The sequence below is a fragment of the Gorilla gorilla genome, chromosome 13 (assembly GCF_029281585.2).
Source record: "Gorilla gorilla gorilla isolate KB3781 chromosome 13, NHGRI_mGorGor1-v2.1_pri, whole genome shotgun sequence".
Taxonomy (NCBI): domain Eukaryota; kingdom Metazoa; phylum Chordata; class Mammalia; order Primates; family Hominidae; genus Gorilla; species Gorilla gorilla.
The window spans coordinates 74,527,456-74,539,699 of NC_073237.2; positions in this window are offsets into that span (position 1 = coordinate 74,527,456).

Here is a 12,244-nt window from a genome sequence, read left to right on the forward strand (position 1 = left end):
CTGGTTAGTTGGCTCCCCTGTTCAGGTCACAGCCTCCAAGGCTTGGTTCTGTCATCTGTAACAGGAGGGTTGAAATAACTCCCCCACCACTTACCTTAAGGATGTTTAAAAGTTTAAAACAAGGGCTCGATAAAGGATGTGAATAATAACCACAATGAAGTTTTAAGTAGCAAAAGCCAGGCAGTCCATGGATTCCAACTAAGTGTTCACACATAAAAGTCATGCTCAGAGTCAGCCTCCCCTCCTTCCTCACCCTTTCATATGTGGTTGCACAGCCCTGTCATCTGTATCAGACCTGTGCTTCTCAAATATCTGCTAATTTTCATTCCATTGCTATGTCAGCTCTGCTATGTCAGCCCTCAGTGGATTATTCAGCAGTCTCTTCTCTGCCCCCATATTCCCCTCCCACCACAGCCAGTTGAACTATGACTTCCCCTTGTGCTCTTTGTTGACGCATACAAAGTCCAGTACTCCCAGCCTGGCAGTCAGGACTTTGTAGCATGGGACATGGCCTCTTGCACCTCTCCTGTGTTTGTGATTCTTGGAAAGTAGCATGCATTTGCCCACACTATGACATAAGCCTGGAGTTTCTGTGCCCACTCAGGAAGACCAGATGACACCCGCCAACCTCTTCCTAAACTCATTTGTGTCCTTTCCATTGGGACAATGTTCTTTTCCTTTGTTTTCACCAGGGGGATCCTTTTCTCCCATTATACCATCTCTGTTTTGTTCTTTACTGTGCCAAGGTGGCTGCATATGTGCCTTCCCCATACAGCAGCATGGAAAGAACGATGGTTCTCTACCTCCAGCACCTAGTGTCCTACCTTGCCCTTCGAGGTGCCCAGTGAAGTCTGTTCTTTTTAGAGACAGGGTCTCGCTTTGTCACCCAGACTGGAGTACAGTGGCGTGATACTAGCTCACTGCAGCTTCGACCTCCTAGGCTCAAGTGATCCTCCTGCCTCAGCCTCCCCAGTAGCTAGGACTACAGGTGTATGTCACTGTGCCTGGCTAACTTTTTAAATTTTTTTGTAGAGACAGGGTCTCGCTATGTTGCCCAGACTAGTCTTGAATTCCTGGCTGCAAGTGATCCTTTTGTCTTGGCCTCCCAAAGTGCTGGGATTGCAGGCAAGAGCCACTGCGTCTGGCTGAATGAAAAATCTTAATGTAGGTCATGTTGGTCTTTCTGAGTACTGTAAACTGAGCTTGGAGTAAAGGCAGAGAGGTATGATCTGTCACATAACATGGACCTTTTGTTTTTTTTTTTGATGGAGTCTGTCTCTGTTGCGCAGGCTAGAGTACAGTGGTGTGATCTTGGCTCACTGCAACCTCTGCCTCCTAGGCTCAAGTGATTCTCCTGCCTCAGCCTCCCAAGTAGCTAGGATTACAGACACTTGCCACCACACCTGGCTAACTTTTATATTTCTAGTAGAGACAGGGTTTTACCATGTTGGCCAGGCTGGTCTCGAACTCCTGACCTCAAGTGATCCACCTGCCTTGTGCTCCCAAAGTGCTGTGATTACAGGCATGAGCCACCACCACACACATGGACTTTTAATATATATATTTTTTCAAGAGCTTAGTATCCAATTTCGTTTTCTACTAAAATGGTCAAATATGATTCTGTGGTTGAATGAGGAAATTTAGTGTCTCGTGAGTTCCCCCAGAACCATCTTTATAAATCTGAAACCTTTTGGAAAATGGTTAACTACCACATACGGACAAGGGTTAATCACTGGTGTCTGGCCAAACAGGGAGGTTCTGGAATAGATATTGCTGGAAAATATTCATCAGAGCAAAAAACTTGACCTTTGTATGTCTCGAGGGAATGAACTGATGCCAACCTGCTGACCACGCAGAGAGGGGTGAAAAGGGGAGATAAAGATACAGGCTTCTGGGTCAGCAAGCTGCAGGAGTCAGAACTGGTTGGTCTTTCCTTGAAGATTAAAATGGAAAGCAAGGTAGATTGACAGGTGTCTTTGCAGCCTTGCAGAGGCTGGGAGAGGGGCTGCCTCGTGTTCCTTTGGAGCCTCTAAATTGTACTTCTTCCCCAAATGGAACTTGGAACTTTTTTTTTTCTTTTAAAATTGGTTAAGGCCGGGTGCAGTGGCCCATGCCTGTAATCCCAGCACTTTGGGAGGCTGAGGTGGGCGGATCACCTGAGGTCAGGAGTTCGAGACCAGCCTGACCAACATGGTGAAACCCCGTCTCTACTAAAAATACAGAATTAGTTGGGTGTGGTGGCACATGCCTATAATCCCAGCTACTCAGGAGGCTGAGACAGGAGAATCACTTGAACTTGGGAGGCAGAGGTTGCCGTGAGCCAAGATTGTGCCATTACACTCTAGCCTGAGCAACAAGAGCGAAACTCTGTCTCAAAAAAATAAATTAATTAATTAAATAAAATACAATTATTTACAACATGTAATCATTATAATGCCATACAACCAAGAAAAACCAAATTTTTTTCTTGTGTTCCTTGTGTTTACCTCTATGCCCTGCTTTGTCTCCAATACTGCAGTTCTGTTCTTTGCATGAGAAATAAAATCATGTTCTGTCCCTAAGGCCTAAATCCCCTGCTAGAGCCCATTGATTGAAATGCCTAATGCTGTCTCATCATAACTTACCCGAAGCTGGCAGGTTTGGCATGCACTTAAGTGAATTATGTGAGGTAACAAAGAAGTAGTCCCTCCTCCCTCCTCTTAGAGCTGAAGGGGCTCTACAAGCTGAAGACACATAAAAATGGACAAAACATTAGATGTTGTCCAATTCTGCCAAAGGCATTACCAGGTCTGGCCTTGCCCTCCATGATTAATGTTTGTTGTATCACGTTCTTTGGAAGGAAAATAAAACGAGGAAGAATTTTTTCACATTTGATGGGAATGAGTATAATTAAAAAGTGAAATGCTTCTGAGTCTGCTAAGAAATCGATCATTTTAATTGGAAGGAAGATTCCTGGTTTCTGTCAGTAATTGGGCTCTTGATAATTTAAAGATGGAATTCCTGACAGTTTGTGATAAATTGGCTTCTTTTGGGCTAAAGAAGGTAAGAAGTTCTAATTATCCCTGGATTATTATTCCAGAGTGGACAGAATCTTGGTCTTGATCCTGATCAAAGAGATTGGAAGAGAGATAGAAAAGCTAGCAATGAGCAAAGGCTTATTGAATTTATTTTAAGAAGCTAAAGAATAAAATTGTTCATTTGATGTGACAGAAATAAGAGCTTGTGGTATCTGAAATCCTAGAGATGTCGACTGGATTTTCTAAGAAAATAGGAAATAAGGCATATTAGAAGAAGTTTATGTTGCAAAAGTTAGGTTATGCAGAAAGCTCTGCTTATTTGTTAGCACACACGAGAATATTAACAAACTTAGACCTCACTTAGGGACAAGTATGGAATTTGTGCTTTGAGTGTTTAAACATATAAGAAATCTGCATTAGGTTTAAGGAAGTGTAAAATGTTTTAGTCTAGTGACAAAATAAGTTAATAGGAATATAGGCAGGGCCCTGATTAATGTATCCACTGACCCTGTCTCTGTGGGTAGCCTGCCTTTGTTTCTATATATATTGCCTAAGAATACCTGAACCTGGGAGGTGTTCCAAGATGGCCGAATGGGGACAGCTCTGGTCTGCTGCTCCCAGTATGATTGACGCAGAAGATGGGTGATTTCTGCATTTCCAACTGAGGTACTTGGTTCATCTCATTGAGACTGGTTGGACAGTGGGTGCAGCCCATGGAGGGCGAGCTGAAGCAGGGCGGGGCGTCACCTCACCCGGGAAGTGCAAGAGGTCAGGGGATTTCCCTTTCCTAGCCAAGGGAAGCCATGACAGACTACCTGGGAAAATGAGACACTCCCCACCCAAATACTGCACTTTTCCCAAGGTCTTAGCAACCAGCAGACAAAGTGATTCTCTCCCATGCCTGGCTCAGTGGGTCCCACGCCCACAGAGCCTTGCTCACTGCTAGCGCAGCAGTCTGAGATCAATCTGTGAGGTGGCAGACTGGCTAGGGGAGAGGAGTCCACCATTGCTGAGGCTTGAGTAGGTAAAAAAAGTGGCCAGGAAGCTCAAACTGGGCGGAGATCACCGCAGCTCAACAAGGCCTACTGCCTCTAGACTCCACCTCCATGGGCAGGGCATAGCTGTACAAAAGGCAGCAGACAACTTCTGCAGACTTAAACATCCCTGTCTGACAGCTCTAAAGAGCAGCGGCTCTCCCAGCACAGCATTTGAGCTCTGAGAACAGACAGACTGCCTCCTCAAGTGGGTCCCTGAACCCTGTGTAGCCTAACAGGAAGACATCTCCCAGTAGGGAACAACAGACACCTCATATAGGTGGCTGCCCCTCTGGGATGAAGCTTCCAGAGGAAGGATCAGGCAGCAATATTTGCTCTCTGCAATATTTGCTGTTCTGCAGCCTCTGCTGGTGATACCCAGGCAAACAGGGTCTGGAGTGGAACTCAAGCAAACTCCAACAGACCTGCAGCTGAGGGACCTGACTGTTAGAAGGAAAACTAACAAACAGAAAGGAATAGCATCAACATCAACAAAAAGGTCATCTGCACCAAAAACCGATCTGTAGGTCACCAACATCAAAGACCAAAGGTAGATAAAAATCACAAAGATGGGGAGAAATCAAGCAGAAAAGCTGAAAATTCTAAAAATCGAGCACCACTTCTCCTCCAAAGGATCGCAGCTCCTCGCCAGCAACAGAACAAAGCTGGATGGAGAATGACTTTGATGAGTTGACAGAAGTAGGTCAGAGGGTCGGTAAATTACAAACTTCTCTGAGCTAAAGGAGGATGTTTGAACCCATTGCAAGGAAGCTAAAAACCTTGAAAAAGATTAGATGAAATGGCTAACTGGAATAAACAGTGTAGAGAAGACCTTAAATGATCTGATGGAGCTGAAAACCATGGCATGAGGACTTCGTGATGCACGCACAAGCTTCAGTAGCTGATTGGATCAGGTGGAAGAAAGGATATCAGTGACTGAAGAGCAAATTAATGAAATAAAGTGAGAAGACAAGGTTAGAGAAAAAAGAGTAAAAAGAAACGAATGAAGCCTCCAAGAAATATTGGACTATGTGAAAATACCAAATCTACGTTTGATTGGTGTACCTGAAATTGATGGGGAGAATGGAACCAAGTTGGAAGACACTCTTCCCGATATTATCCAGGAAAACTTCCCCAAGCTAGCAAGGCAGGAAAACATTCAAATTCAGGAAATACAGAGAACACCACAAAGATACTCCTTGAGAAGAGCAACCCCAAGACACATAATTATCAGATTCACTAAAGTTGAAATGAAGGAAAAAGTGTTAAGGGCAGCCAGAGAGAAAGGTCAAGTTACCCACAAAGAGAAGCCCATCAGACTAACTGCGGATATCTCAGCAGAAACCCTACAAGCCAGAAGAGAGTGGGTACCAATATTCAACATTTTTTTGTTGTTGTTTTTTGTTTTTGAGACGGAGTCTCGCTCTGTCACCCAGGCTGGAGTACGGTGGTGTGATCTCTGCTCACTGCAAGCTCTGTCTCCCAGGTTCACACCATTCTCCTGCCTCAGCCTCCCAAGTAGCTGGGACTATAGGTGCCTGCCACCATGCCCAGCTAATTTTTTTTTTTTGTATTTTTTAGTAGAGACGGGGTTTCACCGTGTTTGCTAGGATGGTCTTGATCTCCTGACCTCATGATCTGCCCGCCTCAGCCTCCCAAACTGCTGGGATTACAGGCGTGAGCCACTGCGCCCAGCTCAACATTCTTAAAGAAAAGAATTTTCAATCCAGAATTTCATATCCCGCCAAACTAAGTTCATAAGTGAAGGAGAAATAAAATCCTATACAGACAAGCAAATGCTGAGAGATTTTGTCACCACCAGGCCTGCCTTACAGGAGCTCCTGAAGGAAGGACTAACCATGGAAAGAAACAAGTCCTACCAGCCACTGCAAAAACATGCCAAATTGTAAAGACTATCAATGCTATGAAGAAACCTCATCAATTAATGGGCAAAATAACCAGTGAACATCATAATGACAGGATCAAATTCACAAATAACAATATTAACTTTAAATGTAACTCAGCTAAATGCCCCAATTAAAAGACACAGACTGGCAACTTGGATAAAGAGTCAAGACCAATCTCATGTGCAAAGACGCACATAGGCTCAAAAATAAAGGGATGGAGGAAGACCTACCAAGCAAATGGAAAGCAAAAAGAAGCAGGTTGCAATCCTAGTCTCTGATAAAACAGACTTTAAACCAACAAAGATCAAAAGAGACAAAGAAGGCCATTACATAATGGTAAAGGGATCAATTCAACAAGAAGAGCTAACTATCATAAATATATATATACCCAATACAGGAGCACCCAGATTCATAAAGCAAGTCCTTAGGGAACTACACAAAGACTTAGACTCCAACACAATAATAATGGGAGACTTTAACACCCCACTGTCAATATTAGACAGATCAGTGAGACAGAAGGTTAACAAAGATATTCAGGACCTGAACTCAGCTCTGCAACAAGCAGACCTAACAGACATCTACAGAGTTCCCCACTCCAAATCAACAGAATATACATTCTTCTCAGCACCACATTGCACTTATTCTAAAATTGACCACATAATTGGAAGTAAAGCACTCATCAGCAAATGTAAAAGAACAGAAATTACAACAAACTGTCCCTCAGACCACAGTGCAATCAAATTAGAACTCAGGATTAAGAAACTCACTCAAAACCGCACAACTACATGGAAACTGAAAAACTTAACTCCTGAATGACTACTGGGTAAATAACGAAATGAAGGCAGAAATAAAGATGTTCTTTGAAACCAATGAGAACAAAGACACAATGTACCAGAATCTCTGGGACACATTTAAAGCAGTGTGTAGAGGGAAATTTATAGCGCTAAATGCCCACAAGAGAAAGCAGGAAAGATCTGAAATCAACACCTTAACATCTCAATTAAAAGAACTAGAGAAGCAAGAGCAAACAAATTCAAAAGCTAGCAGAAGGCAAGAAATAACTAAAATCAGAGCAGAACTGAAGGAGATGGAGATACAAAAAGCCCTTCAAAAAAATTAGTGAATCCAGGAGCTCGTTTTTTGAAAAGATCAACAAACTGATAGACAGCTAGCAAGATTAATAAGGAAGAAAAGAGAGAAGAATCAAATAGATGCAATAAAAAATGATAAAGGGGATATCACCACCGATCCCACAGAAATACAAACTACCATCAGAGAATACTATAAACACCTCTACACAAATAAACTAGAAAATCTAGAAGAAATGGATAAATTCCTGGACACATATACTCTCCCCAGACTAAACCAGGAAGAAGTTGAATCTCTGAATAGACGAATAACAGGCTCTGAAACTGAGGCAATAATTAATAGCCTACCAACCAAAAAAAGTCCAGGGCTAGATGGATTCACAGCTGAATTCTACCAGAGGTACAAAGAGGAGCTGGTCCTATTCCTTCTGAAACTATTCCAATCAAGAGTAAAAGAGGGAATCCTCCCTAACTCATTTTATGAGGCCAACATCATCCTGATACCAAAGCCTACCTAGAGACACAACAACAACAAAAAAAGACGGAATGTTAGACCAATATCCCTGATGACCATCAAGGCAAAAATCCTCAATAAAATACTGGTAAACTGAATCCAGCAGCACATCAAAAGGCTTATCCATGATGATCAAGTTGGCTTCATCCCTGGAATGCAAGGCTGGTTCAACACATGCAAATCAATAAACATAATCCATCACATAAACAGAACCAACAACAAAAACCACATAATTATCTCACTAGAGGCAGAAAAGGCCTTTGCCAAAATTCAACAGCCTTTCATGCTAAAAACTCTCAATAAATTAGGTATTGATGGAACATGTCTCAAAATAATAAGAGCTATTTATGACAAGCCCACAGCCAATATCATACTGAATGGGCAAAAACTGGAAGCATTCCCTTTGAAAACTGGCACAAGACAAGGATGCCTTCTCTCACCACTCCTATTCAATCTAGTGTTGGAAGTTCTGGCCAGGGCAATCAGGTAAGAGAAAGAAATAAAGGATATTCAATTAGGAAATGAGGAAGTCAAATTGTCCCTGTTTGCAGATGACGTGACTATATATTTAGAAAACCCCATTGTCTCAGCCCAAAATCTCCTTAAGCTGATAAGCAACTTCAGCAGTCTCAAGATATAAAATCAATGTGCAAAAATCACAAGCATTCCTATACACCGTTAACAGACAGAGAGCCAACTCATGAGTGAACTCCCATTCACAGTTGCTTCAAAGAAATGAAATACCTAGGAATCTAACTTACAAGGGATGTGAAGGACCTCTTCAAGGAGAACTACAAACCACTGCTCAATGAAATAAAAGAGGACACAAACAAATGGAAGAATATTCCATGCTCATGGATAGGAAGAATCAATATCATGAAAATGGCCATACTGCCCAAAGTAATTTATAGATTCAATGCCATCCCCATCAAGATACCAATGACTTTCTTCACAGAATTGGAAAAAACTACTTTAAAATTCATATGGAACCAAAAAAGAGCCCGCATTGCCAAGACAATCCTAAGCAAAAAGAACAAAGCTGGAGGCATCATACTACCTGACTTCAAACTATGCTACAAGGCTACAGTAACCAAAACAGCATGGTACTGGTACCAAAACAGATATATAGACCAATGGAACAGAACAGAGCCCTCAGAAATAATGCTGCATATCTACAACCATCTGATCTTTGACAAACCTGACAAAAACAAGCAATGGGGAAAGGATTCTCTATTTAATAAATGTTGCTGGGAAAACTGGCTAGCCATATGTAGAAAGCTGAAACTGGATCCCTTCCTTACACCTTATACAAAAATTAATTCAAGATGGATTAAAGACTTAAATGTTAGACCTAAAACCATAAAAACCCTAGAAGAAAACCTAGGCAATACCATTCAGGACATAGGCATGGGAAAAGACTTTATGACTAAAACACCAAAAGCAATGGCAACAAAAGCCAAAATTGACAAATGAGATCTAATTAAACTAAAGAGTTTCTGCACAGCAAAAGAAACTACCATCAGAGTGAACAGGCAACCTACAGAATGGGAGAAAATTTTTGCAATCTACTCATCTGACAAAGGGCTAATATCCAGAATCTACAAAGAACTCAGACAAATTTACAAGGAAAAAACCAAACAACCCCATCAAAAAGTGGGCAAAGGATATGAACAGACACTTCTCAAAAGAAGACATCTATGTAGCCAACAGACACATGAAAAAATGCTCATCATCACTGGTCATCAGAGAAATGCAAATCAAAACCACAATGAGATACCATCTCACGCCAGTAGAATGGCAATCATTAAAAAGTCAGGAAACAACAGGTGCTGGAGAGGATGTGGAGAAATAAGAATGCTTTTACACTGTTGGTGGGAGTGTAAATTAGTTCAACCATTGTGGAAGACAGTGTGGCAATTCCTCAAGGATCTAGAACTAGAATTACCATTTTACCCAGTGATCCCATTACTGGGTATATACCCAAAGGACTATAAATCATGCTACTATAAAGACACATGCACATGTATGTTTACTGCAGCACTATTCACAATAGCAAAGACTTGGAACCAACCCAAATGTCCATCAATGATAGACTGGATAAAGAAATGTGGCACTTATACACCATGAATTACTATGTAGCCGTAAAAAAGGATGAGTTCATGTACTTTGCAGGGACGTGGATGAAGCTGGAAACTGTCATTCTCAGCAATCTATCACAAGGACAGAAAACCAAAGACTGCATGTTCTCACTCCTAGGTGGGAATTGAACAATGAGATCACTTGGACACATAGTGGGGAACATCACACACCAGGTCCTGTCATGGGGTGGGAGGCTGGGGGAGGGATAGCATTAGGAGAAATACCTAATGAAAATGATGAGTCGATGGGTGCAGGAAACCAACATGGCACATGTATACCTATGTATCAAACCTGCACGTTGTGAACATGTACCCTAGAACTTAAAGTATAATAATTTTAAAAAATTGTTTTTTAAAAAAGAATACCTTAACCTGAGGAATAGGTTGGACTTTAGGTTGATGCACTGGGTTATCAACTTATTTTGAATGGTGTGTATATTACATATTTGCAGCTGTCTGTATCTCTATATGTTATACAGATAAAATTTCAAACTTAGAGAAAATTTGCAACATTAGTGCAAATACCTCTTATTCTTTACTTCACCCATATTCACCAATTATTAACATTTAGCTTCACTGCCTTTGGCATTTACTCTTTTCATATATACATATTTTTTTCCTGAACTGTTTAAGGATAAGTTGAAGACATTGTGCCCTTTTATCTCTAAATAGTGTTTATTTCCTAAGAACAAGGACATTCTCCTACATAATTACAGCACAATTATCTAAATCAGAAATTTAACATTGATACATTTAACTAATCTACAGGCCATATTCAAAATTAGCCAATTATCCCAGTAACATCTTTTGTAGCTATTTTGTGAGCTCAGTATGCAGTTCACAGTCATGCATTGCACTTACCTCTCATGTCTCTTAATCTAAATATGAATTAGTTCATCAGCTTCTTCACTCTTCATTTTATTGACGATTTTTGAAACGTATAGGCCAGGCTGGGCACAGTGGCTCATGCCTGTAATCCCAGCACTTTGGGAGGCCAAGGTGGGAGGATTCCTTAAGCCCAGGAGTTTGAGACTGGCTTGGGCAACATAATGAGATCCCATCTCTCCAAAAAAAAAAAAAAAAAAAAAAAAGAAGAATTAGCTGGGCTTAGGGGTGCTGTGTGCCCATAGTCCCAGCTACTCTGGAGGCTGAGGTTGGAGGATCACTTGAGCCCAGGAGGTTGGGGCTGCATATTGCTCCACTGCACTCCAGCCTGGGTGACAGAGTGAGACTCTGTCTTAAAAAAAAAAAAAAGAAAGAAAGAAAGAAAAAAGAAGAAAAGAAAAGAAAGTATAGGCAAGTTGTGGCATCTCTCAGTTCGGGTTTGTTCAAATTTAGTTCTTCATGACTGTTTCAGGTTAAGCATTTTTGGCAGGGTTACCATGGAAGCGATACTCTGTCCTCCTCAGTGCATCCTGGGAGGAGGCACCTGATGTTGGTTCGTCTTATCGGTGATATAGTCGCTGGTGTCTTGGTTCATGTGGTGTCCACGAGGTTTCTCCACTATGAAGCTATTACTTGTCTCTTTGTAGTTAATAAGTGATTATAAGGAGATGTTTTAAGACTCTAAATATCCTGATAGTCACCAAACAAATTGCATAGACGTTCCACAAAAAGGATGATACAAGAGGAAGTATTTGACAGGAAAGGTGAAGTGATTTATTACTGCTTTTCTACCAGAATTTCTTGCAACCTATTCTTCCTCCTCCCAAAAAGGACACCTTGAAGTATAAGCAAAAGTGTGCAAAAGATACACTGGGAAGTCAAAAATCAGTAGTTGTAGGATATATATTCCAGCAACCCTGAGAGTAACAAATGCATTTGAGAATATAAATAGTCCGGGCAAGTGTGCTTTTTGGTGAACAGGAAAGGAGGAAAAGAATTCCCTGATCAAAATATAGGGACTCAACTTGTAGAATTTTCATTCCCCGTCTGGTCAAGTTTGTTTATCTCTCAGTATTTTCAGAAGTGCAGCCCTTTGGCAACACATACCTTTAATTGAATAGCCAGATCATGAGCCATACAGCCTGATTATACTTTGAAAGATATCATATAACAGCCTAAAGTTAAAGCTGCCTCTGATGGCTCTGGCTCAGCAGAATAGTCCCCAAGAGAATAATAAAATCTTGGCTTCCATCTAGCCGGGTAAAAAGCCCAAGGCATTTTAAATGCCTGAGAAACGAGACTTGAAGTTGAAATCTAAGAATTTACAGGTCATTTGGGGGGAGAAAAAAAAAGATTATCTTATCCAGCAGAGTGAACAGCAGATAGAGCTGAATCATTCCTTTCTGCTCCCTTCCCCAAGTTTAAAAGCCTAGTTTCTTGAGGTTGAAAGTCCAGGGCTGAAGCAGAAATATATTCAGGAGTTACTGGGAAACGACAGGTGAACAGGTTAATCTCAGGTAGCAAACATTCTGCTATAAAATACACAGGGAAACACTTTAGGATTTCAGATGCATTTAAATCTAGGGCAATGTTACACACTTTCTAAGGAAATAGGTTCAAATTAAAGCTTCAGCTGTCACCCCCTCTATTAAGCCACCCCA